The sequence below is a fragment of the Rattus norvegicus genome, chromosome 7 (assembly GCF_021556685.1).
Source record: "Rattus norvegicus strain SHRSP/BbbUtx chromosome 7, alternate assembly SHRSP_T2T, whole genome shotgun sequence".
NCBI classification, from domain to species: Eukaryota; Metazoa; Chordata; class Mammalia; order Rodentia; family Muridae; genus Rattus; species Rattus norvegicus.
Window position 1 is genome coordinate 65,564,758 of NC_141540.1, and position 12,356 is coordinate 65,577,113.

The window sequence follows — 12,356 nt, forward strand, 5'->3', positions numbered from 1 at the left end:
TGAGGTTTGCGACAATGGGTTGGAAAGGAAAGTTGGATTTGCCAGGGAGGCTAGTGACAAGCGCTGCCACTGTTAACTCGCTGGCCTCTGGGTCTCATGTCAGGAGCTGACCCCTGAAATGGCAAGAGCAAGTGCATGAATGCTCAGCCTTGTTCAGAAGTTCAGTGTTCAGATGAGCACATCTGTCCTAACATCTCAATTTATGAATTAGAAACATCATACATGTACCTACAGATGGATGGCTAGGGTCAATGATTTGGGAAGATCTCTGAAGGATTTGGGTGGTAAGTATGTGTGTATGGAGGCTAGAGGCTGACATTGGTCTGTCACAGGGTCTAGAGCTAGCCAAGTTGGCCACGCTGGATGGCCAGTGAGCTCAGGGGTCCTCTGGTCTCCTCTGCTCCAGCACTGGAACTAAAGACTCACCCAGCTCCTTCTCATATCCTGTATTAAACCCCTGATCCCAATGATGCTGACTTCAAAAGAACTCTTTGATTTGTTGGGTATGATGTTTCTGTTGTTGGTCCTACTGTCTCTTGATGCTACTCTGCCTCTTAGCTCGTGTGTTTCCCTTCTTCCTCTACTACTTGCTCCTCCTAAAGTTTGTAAGAGGTGTAAAGTCAGCCTCTTAAAATGTAAGTTAGTCCTGCACCCAAATATCCTTGGTAGACACTACTTTAAGAATACAATCCATTCCACTTGAAGTCCTTGAGCTGTCCTCCCGTTGCCTTCTCTCTACCTTTCTCTCCTCACTTCCTGTCTGTTGATTCCTCTTGACTTATTGTGTTTCACATGAGTGGTCCCTTACCATCTCTCCAATATTCCCGGCACACACTGCTTTTGCATTAAGCTCTTGTTCTTTCTTGTACTTCTCTGTTCTTGAAAGAACAATCTTACTGTGTTCCTTTGCTTTTTACTCTTACTCTCTCTTCACCTTTCTTAAAAAACAAAACAAAACAAGAGAAAACAAAACAAAGAATAAAAAACCTCCTTCCTCATCTATTTCTGTATTTTACAATGTATTTAAGATATTTATCAACGGGCAGCCTCGGCCACTGCCCCTGTCCTCAGGGATCAGTATGTGGACAAAAGGAGCAAGTGAGTATTCATTTCTGAGCTGCCTCCACCACAGTCCAGAAAGCAAAGCTTTGAGAGAGGCCAAATCAGAGTGATTAGTGGCTCAACAGCCTTCGAGAGAGACTGCTTGAGAAATAATGACCACAGGGAGAAAACAGAGTCACAGAGTGAAAGAAACAGCTCTGAATACCTAATTGGAGCACCGGGGTTTTCAGTTGAGTGACCTGATTCTCTTTTCACTGATCCCTGTGGGTCACGGTCCCAAGTGTCTGACATATGCGATTATTCTGCGCTGTGTCACAGCATCCTTTTACAAAGACCAAATTTCACCAAAGGATGCAACCTCTAAGGAGACTTGCCTCACGAAGGTGGTAGTAATATATTAATATCATGTTAGTAATATAGTATGACTCTGCAATAATATAATAATGGGTTAATAATGCATCTAAAACTGTATACCAAATACACAGAGAAAATAACCGCAGGGATTGGCCAGTTCACATGCTTCCTCCTCAGAGTTGTGTCTCACTTCCTCCCGAGTCCTCAACCTTGCAGCTCTCTTAACAGATGCTTTTCCCTCCTAGACTGTCTTGGGAGAAGCTATACCCACCTTTTGGGAAATCCCTTGCTTCCGCCAGGATTTGCTTTTATTCCGGAGCTTGTCCCTCTTCATCTACACTGCATTTACCTAGGATGTTGTTGTTCAGTCTACAGTAATGTGTAGAAACAAGAGTCAGAAGAGGACGAGGAGAGTCTGAGAGAACTCCACAGAACCGTCTGGTACCTGACATCCTATGAGCTTCAGAGTAGCCCAAGGTAGACAGAGTAATTCCAGATCCAGACTCCTTTGTCTTTGTGTGTCTTTGCTGGAGTGAATGGCAGTGCCTTGTCTAGGAAATGTTGACTTCCAGCAATGGATGATTGGGTCACATAGAGAAATTTGTGTGATATAGTCTTCTGAACGTGTAAGAAAGAAATATTTCTACACATCCCTCTGCAGGCACACGGTGCCATCAGATCTTTTTCTTGATTTTTGCATCCAACCTCTATCAACAATTGTGCTATATCAAGGAAGTGGAAATCTGAAACAGTCTCAGTAATATTGAAGCCCCGCAGCCTTGGGCTCCTGCCCCAGTACAGAGCGGGGAGGAGGAGGAGGAGGAAGAAGAGGAAGAAGAGGAGGATAGTGATGAGGATGGTTATGATGAGGCAGAAGAGGAGGAAGAGGAGGAGGGTGAGGAGAAAGAGTTGTTTAGGAATGGGACAGTCCTGTTATTTTAATTAAAATTGCTTTCTCATGTTTTGAATCTTGGGCTTCTCAACTTTCCCAACCAGGTAGGCCATGGATAACTAGGTGTTCAATAACTGGTGAAGATGTAATGAGTCGCTCCTGGTTTGTCATGAGTCTGACTTACAGGTGTTACTAAACACACCATTTCAGAATCTTCTTTGGGCTAATTCTTGTTTTTTTTCCCCCACACATTGCTAATCATGATGAATATTATGATTAGCAATATGGTCTGTGAAGAAACAAAACATTAATTGGATCATAAATGTTCAATAAAATCGGTTCCTATGGTCCAGAAAAAGGAGAGTCCCCGTGGAAATGGGACATGGTCAGCCTCATTTGGACTCCACAAAAGGCTTCAGGGGAAGCAGTAATAATTCTTAGGCTAGATATGGAGGCAGAAACAAACTCCAGGAGGTGACAGGACAGAGTTCTAAAGAAGTATATTAAACTGTCTCAGTTTATTTATTAATCATTGTTTATTTATTAATTCATTTCATCTGATGTTATCAGCTACCTACTGTATGTCAGGCAGTGTAGCTGGGGATGAGAATACATACTGAACATAGTCAGTGCACATCTGACCCAGAGAGCTGTAGAAATGAGCAAGTCCAAGGGTAAGCACCGGTGTGGGTTAGAATCATAAAAGCAAACTCGGGAGACCATGGTGAGAATCGATTTATGCCTGGGGAGAGTTAACACGCTCCAATGTGTTCAGTTTGAGATATTTGAAGGGTGATGTGGAAAGTTGGGAGAAATGTGGTCCAGGCCTGAGGAATAGTGGGAACGAAGGACTTGGGATGGAGAGGAGTGGGATGCCCCTGGAGGTGAAGAGGGTTATACTATATTGAGGGAAGTGATGGCCTGAGAAAGATTTGGTGATTTGGGAAAAGCTGAAGAGTTTGAATATTCACATATGGACAATAAGAAGCTGTTAAAGGTCTCCCTCTTCCCCTCCCTCTCCCCCTCCCTCTCCTTCCCTCCCTCCTTCTCCCTCTCTTCTTTCTCTTTTTCCTCTTTTTAAAATAAAACAGCCTTATTCTAATTAAGTCACAAATAGACTCATAACACAGCTGACTTGAGAAAGCTACTCAAACATTTGCCTAGTCCCCAAGTCTACACACATCATCAAACTTCAACACGGTTAGACGAGCCATTCTGGGTCAATGCAGCTTTGCTTAGGAATTTAAGGTCTTTACTCTCAATTACATTTCAAACAAATCAAGGTCCATGGCTCTTGCTTCTTCAACACCCTGAAAGTTGATTTTACTTACTCACCATGGGCATGGGGGAGAATATGGTAGAGTTGAAACTAGAAAAAAAATACAGCTTTGTACCCTCTTTGACTACTGATGTCTCTTCATCCTTACCTGGCATTGCTCTCTCTTGGTCTTCTTTCTAAATTTTAGACCATACCCACATGTACACATGCTTACATATGTGCACATATACATTATAAACTAGGATCTGCATATGAAGGAGAACATGTGTGTTTTGTTGTAGTTTTCTGAATTTGAGTCACTCCCTTGGCATTCTGCTTCGTGGCATAGTCCTACAAATCCCATGATTGCCTTTTCCCTTACAGCTGAGTCCCATTTCACTGTGTACATGGAGCACATTCTCAGTATCCACGCCTCTGTTGATGGACATCTGCTTGGTTCTGTCTCCTTGCTGTCTGTCTGAAGCTGGGTAGCAGAAAGTGCGAATCTACATATTTTCTCTATAGAGAAATGAAAGTAGGAGAAGGAAGTTAAAACAGCAAAGAAAGGCTTTAGGTGGTGTTGTATTCACTCCATCCTGAAATAGTGCGTAGCTCTCTCTGGCTAAAGGGGAGATGATGGTGCATCCATATACAGTGATTCTGTCCAGGGTACAGCAGGAAGGCGACAAAGTGGATAGATCTGTAAAACATCACTAAGAGAAAGAATCCAAACTCAGAAGGGATAGGAAGTAGAAGGCAGAGAGGAAGGGAGGGAGAGAGAGAGAGACCCTGGTACAGTCTTTTATCAGCTCTCTCTAAGCAACAACCCCACCAAGACATGTCTCAGGGTGACCAGTGAACCAGGAGTGAGGAAGTCCCGATTCCATTACTAGACAGTGACAACCATTGGCTCCATACGTGGTTTAACACAAATCACTTGAACCTTTGGTACCGTACCACAGTGTCCTACTCTAAAATGGGAATAAACGATCCGGTCTACCTCATGGCATCTCATGATTCTAAAAACCAAATAGAAGAGACTCATCGGAGTACTTTTCAAAGCTGTCTCCTTCTGCCATAGCGTATGATCCCTTCCTAATTTTAATAGCTTTCTGATACTTAGTAACCTCTGACTTTGTGTATCCATGCAAGCCTCGTGTATTTGGTGACCTGGAATTGTCACACGGTGCAGATGGCTGCGCTGCTACAGACACTGTCATGGAAGTGGACATTGCAGAGGCTCTGTAGATGTGCCCACGTCACCCAGCTATCAACAACAGGTAAAGCAGAGACGGCATTCGCTACCACCCGACCGCTAGGCCCCTGGTCACATTCCCCATGCTCTTTCTGCTTTTCTCAGAAATGTTTTCAATTTGGAACTATCGTGTCCAACCTAGGGTATTATATGTACAGACAAGAATTATATTGCCGTCAGCTTATAAAATATACATAAGACATACGAGAAAGCCAAAGACCTCAAAACTCAGGGCTTTGATCAACCCAGATATAAAAAAGATGAAAAAAAAAAAGTACAGAGAATGAAATCCTATTACCTGACCGATAGGAATTTCAAAAGCTCAGGGCAAATAAAGGATGCTTATTTACACAGTAAGGGAATAGCCTGAAGATGGCATCTCACTCCGGTCTGCAGAGCCCCTCCAGTGACTTACACACTTTCTGGAGGTAAGTGCTGTTTATTTACAATATCCTCTGAAAGAAACAGTCGGGGCCTTAGACGTATCTTCGAACCACTTTCGATATGCTCCATAATTTTTGATATACATTTGTGGTTGTTTGGATTTCAGATGTGTTGTGATTTTTTTTTCAATGTCGTTTCCTCTTCGTTTCATGAGTTGTTTGTAGGCACAGTTAACTCAGATGTGAATCAAAGTGTTTCTCCCTCTGGACTGTTATTGTTGGTGTCCAAGTGGAGGGTGACGTGGCTTTTAAAATGTAATCTGTATGTAACCGAAGTATGGAGAGATTTTGAGCTTTCCTTTGTGTACATGGTACATGGTCATTCTTAATCAGTATTTTATGTGTGCTTGCGTAGAGAGCGTGTGTGTTTGGCTTTTTTTAGTTTGTAGAATAAAGAGTTTTCCACAGCTGTAATTGGAGACCTTAATCCATGACGCTTGCCCAGCAACCAGACAGCAATCTCAAACCTATTCAGTGGGAGTAAACATCCCTGTCCCTGGTTCAAGTTGCGGAAACATGGCATCTTTCCTGAGAACTTTTAAATATGGTTCCTATTTCTACTGTGGCCCCAAATCGCTTCCTTTAAAGCTGTGCTGGGGAGTCTTTGTCAGCGTGTGGCAGCTATCTGCTCAACTGAGGATGCTGCTGTGTGTGTTGGGGTCTGTGGATGCCCCGGCTTCTGGTCCAATCTCCTCAGCTTTTAGCCTTTTAGCTCCTTTGTGAGTGGATCATCCGGAGGCTCACCCTGCCTGTTAACTCTTCCCTGGCTGTGCTTGGTTTCCTCAGGTCAGGCACCATTCACCAAGTCTTAGATCGCCGCAGTCCCCCGTGACTTCATATCTGTTCTGCCACTGCTCAATCTCCCCTGTTGGAGTCACTGGCCTTTCTAAACGGTACATCGTAGCGAGTCACTGTCCTTTGAAGTTGGAGAAGGCATTCCAAGCTTGGCAACATGGATTATCTGGTTCTTCGTGGTCTAGCTTTGTTTTGCCGAACTCTCTTAAGTACTATTTGTAATCATTTACTTCTCCTGAAAACCAATCGAGACCCTAGCCTTACTACAACTCCCAGCAAAGTTTGATGCTTTGTACCTTAAAAGATGACGTGTAAGGTTTCATATCTTTGACAGTGATAATAGTCATTTACTTTTTTAAAGATTTATTTATTTATTTTATGTATGTGAGTGCACTGTCGCTATCTTCAGACACACAGAAGAGGGCATCGGATCCCATTACAGATGGTTGTGAGTCACCATGTGGTTGCTGGGAATTGAACTCAGGACCTCTGGAAGAACAGTCAGTGTTCTTAACCACTGAGCCATCTTGCCAGCCCCATTATTTACTCTTTAAATGGCAGAGACAGTAAGATAGTTCAACAAATAAAAGTTCTTGACCTACAAGCCCAGTGACCTGGTTTTGATCCCCAGACCATGTTAAAACAGAAGGAGAGAACTAATGTCAGAAAGTGTCCCTCTGACCTCCACAAGCTGTGACAGGTGTGTTCGAGCACACATGTCACACACAATACTAATAAGTAAACCTTACCTTTATATTTTGCAGCTTATTGTTTTGACAAAGGTTCTAATTCTATAAGCCAAGCTGCCTCAAACTTACAGCAGTCCCCCTGCCTCAGTCTCCTTAGTGCCAGGATTACAAATGTTACTACCAGAAGCAGGTTTTGAAAATAGTTCTTATGTTTACATAATAATGGAACGATGGAAAAAAGATTACACACACACACACTCAACTCATACCCATATTCACATACACTCAAACATACATATACACATACATATTCACAACACATACACACATACATGCACATTTACACTCTCTCACATGCACACACTTTCACATACACACACTCACCCACACTCACACTCAAACATACCCATACTCACACACTCAATCATACATATACACATACATACACACTTGTACACACTCATACACACATATATGCACATTTACACACTCTCACACACACTCTCTCACACACACCCACACTCACACTCAACTCAAACATACCCACATTCACACACACTCAATCACACATATACACATACATACACACTTGTACACACTCATACACACATACATGCACACTTACACTCACACACACTCAATCACACATATATACATACATACTCGCATACACATATACACATACATGCACACTCTCACACACTCCTACACACACTCATACTCAACACACATATACACATACATACACACTTGTACACACTCATACACACATACATGCACACTTACACTCACACACACTCAATCACACATATATACATACATACTCGCATACACATATACACATACATGCACACTCTCACACACTCCTACACACACTCACACTCAACACACATATACACATACATACACACTCTCACACACACTCCTACACACACTCAACACACATACACATACATGCACGCTCACACTCACCCACACTCAATCACACATACACACATACATATATACATACATACTCGCACACATACATGCACACTCACACGCACACTCATACACACACACTCTCCTCTCTCTCTCTCTCTCTCTCTCTCTCTCACGCATACACACACAGATCATCTGTATGTGCTTAATTTCTTGCCGTTGTGACGAAATGCCTGAGGCAGACAACTGAAGAGGGCTGCTTTCCTTTGGCTCAGGATTTCACATGTCCAATGCGCACAGCTGGCACTGGTCTGTGTTGAGGCAGAACATCAGGTGGGAAGGACTGATGGAGTTCACTTCATGGTGGTCAGGGAGCAGAGAAATAGGGCCTAATGTAGGGCAAACCTTCTGACTCCCAGTGACTCACTTCTTCCAACCAGGCCCTGACTACTAGTGTCTGCCACCTCCCAGTAAAGCTATCAAATGAAGACTTGGTTAATGAGTTTGTCAGGTCACAACCTTCATGATCATGTGACTTTTCCAGTGTCCCACCTCTGAACATTGCATAGGACACCAGCCTTCAACATATGAGTCTCTGGGGTGGGAAGATACTTCATATAAACTCTGACATACCTCTACACACACACACACACACACACACACACACACACACACACACACACACACACAGAGTGAGAGGGGGAGGGAGAGGGGGGAGGGAGGGACAGACAGAGACAGAGAGAGACAGAGACAGAGACAGAGAATGAGTAATATCCACTCATCTGTTGAAGGTCATTTCAGCTGGTTACATATTTTGCCCACTGTGAATCATGCTACAGTAAACACGCATGCATCCATGTGGTATCCTGACTTGTGTTCCTTTGGGTATTTTCCCAGGAGAAGCATGCTGGGTCATATGATATAGGTCTATTTGCAGTTTCTCAGGCAACCACGGTATTTTATTTCCACTCTGGTCACATTACACACTCAGAAGTGAGAGTTTAAGTGAAGTAGCTTCAAATTGGGGTAGAAAATTATTTTTCAATCCCTTAACCTTTCTTTACCTAATTTCATTGTTCTTCATTTTGTGTTTGGAGGGAGCCTCAAACTTCTTCTGTGTACTTGTTTATGGGGTGTTAATTGCATCTAGGAGAGGCACTCAAATTTTGTAGACTTGGGGCTATAATTACCAGTTAGTTGTCCCTTTTAGTTGCCTCCCCTACTACAACAGCACACACACACACACACACACACACACACACACACACACACACACGTATACATACATGCTTATGTGTGTGTGTAATAGGGATTATAGTAATCAACACTTTTCAGAACAGTGTGTGGATAGTTACTGATGGCCAGCAGATCAAACAACACATTAGTTTCCTCTTTCCTAGACCCCATTAGAATCAAGGTTAGACTATAAGATGTATAGATTCATGGAGACAAAAAGACTGGAACTGAAACGGTATGTATCAGACCTAATGGCTTCTCGGCCTCCATATACACAGAGAGAAAAGCAAAAGCAATCAGGAGAATCCCAGGAGATGGAGTTCCAGGCCCAGTTGTGATGAGACGTAGGCTCGGGTCTAAAATCAGGGAGCTCAATGGCTCCATTGACTGACAGGGCAGTCAATCTCTGCCAATGTGTCCCAAGCGAGGGTCTCAGGTGACTTTTAAGGAGCCCCAAAGCCTCTAAGGAAAAGAACTTTCACCTACCTGTTCCACAGAGAGTTATACTACAGTAACAAATCAGCAGAGCCTCCTGACAATGGAATGAAAAGATTAAGGTAGGAAAATACACAGAAGCCAGGCAGAGGTCGCCCATGCCTTTAAACCTAGCAAGTGGAAGAGAGAAGCAGGCAGATCCCTGGTTCAAGGCCAGCCTGGTCTAACTGAGTGAGGTTTTTTTGGACACAAAGAAACCTTATCTCAAAAAACAAACAAACAAAAACACACAGAAGAAAATCCAGGTGCTCAAGAGAATTAAAGCATCAGGGTCACTGTCTAAACTACAGGGGATCCAGAAGACAGATCTGAGATAGCAAAGGTGAAGGAATTAATAAAGAGACAACACAGGAAAAGCGTCAAGGCTAGAGGCTGCTCAAGTGCCAGCTTTTTTTCCGGAGCCATCTAAAGTGTAGCTCTTCCTTGTGTGTTCTTTGCCAGTGTCCTTCACATTGTGTGTGCGTGCGCATGTATGTGTGTATAAGTGTGTATGTGTGAGTATGTGTACATGTGTGCATGTGTGCACATGTGTGTATGAGTGTGTGTGAGTATGTGTACGTGTGTGCATGTGTGCACGTGTGTGTGTGTGTGTGTGTGTGTGTGTGTACATGTGTCCACCACCACTCAGGTTTCCACTGAATGTACGACATTTGACTTGCTGTGCACTGAGACTTTGTGCTTCAACCTCCCCAAGGGAAGGAGGGTGAGCTTCCTGCAGGTGTGGTCCGTCACAGGTTTCTTTCCCAGTGTTGCTCCTGAGCGACTGTTCTCAGGCCACAGGGAGCTCCTTTTGCCCCATCTCTCTCTTCTGTTCCTCTGTTTATTCTAGCATATTTTTTTAGGGTCTGTATAACCTGCTTTCCCGTCCAAGCGACAACTGTTAATGGCTGAAGATTGACCTGTCATCTGTATATGGCTATATAAAGATATCTGACAGATGTAAAACCAAACCAGCCTCTAACTCAGTGCTTCTCAACCTGTGGGTCATGACCCCTTCGGGGATCAAACAACCCTTCCATAGGGGTGGCCTAAGCCCATCAGAAAACAAATATTTGCGTTATGATTCATAACAGCAGCAAGACGATACTTAGGAAATAGCAACAAAAATAATGTTTATGGTTGGGGATCTGTAGTTGATGTCTGTATGCAGGTGAGGGCAGGCACAAGATAAGGCAAGGCCTGTGATTGGGTGGTGAGAAAAAAAAAAGGCAGGGGCAGAGTTTTTGTAAGGTAGGAGACAGGAGAAAGAAGGAAAGAACCAAGATTGAGGAGGAGAATGACAGCCCAGATCCCTGTGGCCTTAAAGAGCCACAGGTCGTTATGAGTATTTCACAAGGGATGGATTTTTATAGGACAATTTGTCTTATGTAGGTGGGCAGTTTACATTAATATTAATTGGTTTAGAGTTTATTCTGTGGATGTTTTGCGGGGTGAGGACTTACTGATATAAATCCGATTGCTAAATTACAAGCTTATTGAGTTTTGATTTTAACGGGTTACTGGAAGTTGTGACAGGAGGCGGGTGCTGGGGATGTGAGCAGAGTCCACAGCAAGAGATGCAAGAGGGCGGCACTGGCTTGGGGAGGAGTAGCCCTCTGCAGCGTGGGATGGAGATTGGGAGCTTGGCGGGTGAGACCCTTTGCTGACTGAGATGAAAATACTCCACAGATGCCATGGGGCCCACTGGAGCCAGCAGCACTAGTGTGGGATAGTGTATCTTTTAATATTTGTGGCAACAGGGGTCGCTCCAACATGAGGCACTGAATTAAAGGGGCACAGCCTTAGGAGAGTTGGCAATGCTGTCCTAGAGCATTGCTCATACCCAGCATGGTGCCTGAGAAGTGAATGCTACAAGGGAGTTGAACGGTGTCAGCTATGAAAGGTGGCATTCAGTAAGGGCTCAGGTGTCCTAAGCAGTAGCAGGTCAGGCCTATAATTTAGAACCACGGTGGCCGTCACTGGAGGGAACAGATAGGGAGCTAATCCATTGCCTCTGAGGACTAGCATGGGAGTTTGGGCACAAGAAGAGGCAGGCCATTGATGCTTTTCATTATAAGATTTTTTGCAAATGATTTGCTTTTTCACCAGATGTGTGTACTGTTGATTTAAAGGGTGCACACGCCTCTGAAAACATTTTGTATGTATTTACTATAAATACACCATATCAACAACAGTAATAGCTAACCTTTATTGAGCATTTATTACATGCTAGGCATTGTGCTAAGCTGTGTATGGATTATTGAAGAATGTATTACATATCTGCTGTCATTGTGCATGCATGGAAAACATCTGGATTTAACCTATGTAGAAGAAAAACTTCAGTCTCCAGATATAAATATTCAGCGACATAAACCCAGCTGAATAAGTTCTGCTCATCAATCCTCATAGCAGATATGAATGTTATGTTTACCCGCACCCTTACAATGGAGGGAGGGAGAGCACTGAGTAAGACTCTATAGGACTTCGGACAGTCCTGCCATTGGGAGTGCAGAGAGGAAACCCGTGCATGACTTCATTTGCAAACATCTGTCCGTGTCATCTCCTTGCCTCCCTCCATCTTCCTCTCGCTCAGTCAGCTCATCTGGAGTGTACTGACCTCTGTTTCAGGAAATGAATGAGCTTGTTGTGGGGGATGCAGCTTCTGACACCATCTTGGAATGTTAGCTCTGGTTTACCTCACCCGACCTGTGTGGGATGTGCTACCACAACATGGTCATCCACTGGGTGTGGTTGCTCAGGAGAACAGGAGCCCACAGCCATGGTGACTCATTCCTCAGTCAGTCTGATAGTGATATTTAAATAATGCTACTTGTTCAAAAGACATTCTGTGCCACAGTTCTTTTGCTTGGAAGTGTCCACTGTTTACAGTATGGATCTGTTGGGGGACGCCCTCCCTTCCTTGTTTCTCTTTGCAAGTCTAACCTCTATTCCGTCTTTCATGCTTCGCTTTGTGCCC